The sequence below is a fragment of the Prionailurus viverrinus genome, chromosome A2, assembly GCF_022837055.1.
Source record: "Prionailurus viverrinus isolate Anna chromosome A2, UM_Priviv_1.0, whole genome shotgun sequence".
Taxonomy (NCBI): domain Eukaryota; kingdom Metazoa; phylum Chordata; class Mammalia; order Carnivora; family Felidae; genus Prionailurus; species Prionailurus viverrinus.
In genome coordinates, this window is record NC_062562.1 from 129588840 (window position 1) to 129590013 (window position 1174).

Sequence of the window (1174 nt, forward strand, 5' to 3'; positions counted from 1 at the left end):
TAATGAAGTCCAACATATCAATTATTTCTCTAATGGAGCATGGTGTTGCATTTAAAAGTGGTCAACATACTCTAGATCATCTAGGTTTTCTCCTATGTTATCTTCTAGGAGTTTTACCGTTTTGCATTTTACCTATAGGTCTGTGATTCACCTTAAGTTAATTTCTGTGAAGGGGTAAGGTTTGTGTCTAGATCTATTTTATTGCATGTGGATATCCAGTTGTTCTAGCACCATTCGTTGAAAGAACTATCTTTGTTCCATTTAATTGCCTTTGCTCCTTTGTCAAAGACCAGTTGACTCTGTTTATGTGAGTCTATTCTAGATTCTCTATTTCTTTGATCTATTTGTCCATTCTTTAGTCACTACCATAATGTCTTGATTATTATAGTTTTTTAGTAAGTCTTCCTTATGCAGGGGTCATGCTATTCTTCTCTTGATCATTCCAATTTTACTATATGTGGTGCCAAACCGAGCCCTAGTAAGTCTTAAAGTTAGTGTCAGCCTTACCACTTGTTCATCTTCAATACTATGTTGGTAATTCTGGATCTTTTTACTTCCTAAATAACCTTTAAAATCTGTTTCTCAATACTCACAGAATAACTAGCTGGGATTTTTATTGGGATTGCATTGAGTCTATACATCAAATGTTGGGAAAAAATTTATATCGTGACAATATTGAGTTTTCCTACCCTTGAACATGGAATATTTCTCCATATACTTAGCTTTTCTTTGATTTAGTTCATCAGAGTTTGTAGTTTTCTTTATTTACTTTTTTCTTTACTTACAGCTGTTTATATTTTGTTAGATTTACACCTAAGTATTTCACATTTGGAGTACTGGTGTAAATAATGTGTTTAAATTCAAATTCTGTCTATTCATTGCAGGTATATGGAAAAATAATTGACTTTTGTACATTAGCCTTGTATCACACAACCTTGCTTTAATCATCTATTAGTTCTAGTATTTTTGGGGGGAGGGAGGTCATTTTTTTCAGACTTTCTATGTAATCGATTGTGTCATCTATGAAAAAAGATAGTTTTATTTCCTCCTTTCCAAACTATGTATCTTTTATTTCCTTTTCTTATTCTATTGCATTAGCTAGAACTTCCAATACAATTTTGAAAAGGAGAGGTGAGAGTAGACATCCTTGACTTATACCTGATCTTAATAGGAA

At 32.4% G+C, this 1174-nt stretch overlaps 1 non-coding gene across 1 annotated transcript; it reads right to left on the minus strand.

Moving 5' to 3' along the window:
• Positions 1-369: 369 nt before the first annotated feature.
• On the minus strand, positions 370-472 carry LOC125161357 (U6 spliceosomal RNA). Its single transcript, XR_007150572.1, has one exon. It is a non-coding gene; the product is annotated as a U6 spliceosomal RNA (small nuclear RNA).
• Between the last annotated feature and the right edge of the window lie 702 nt (positions 473-1174).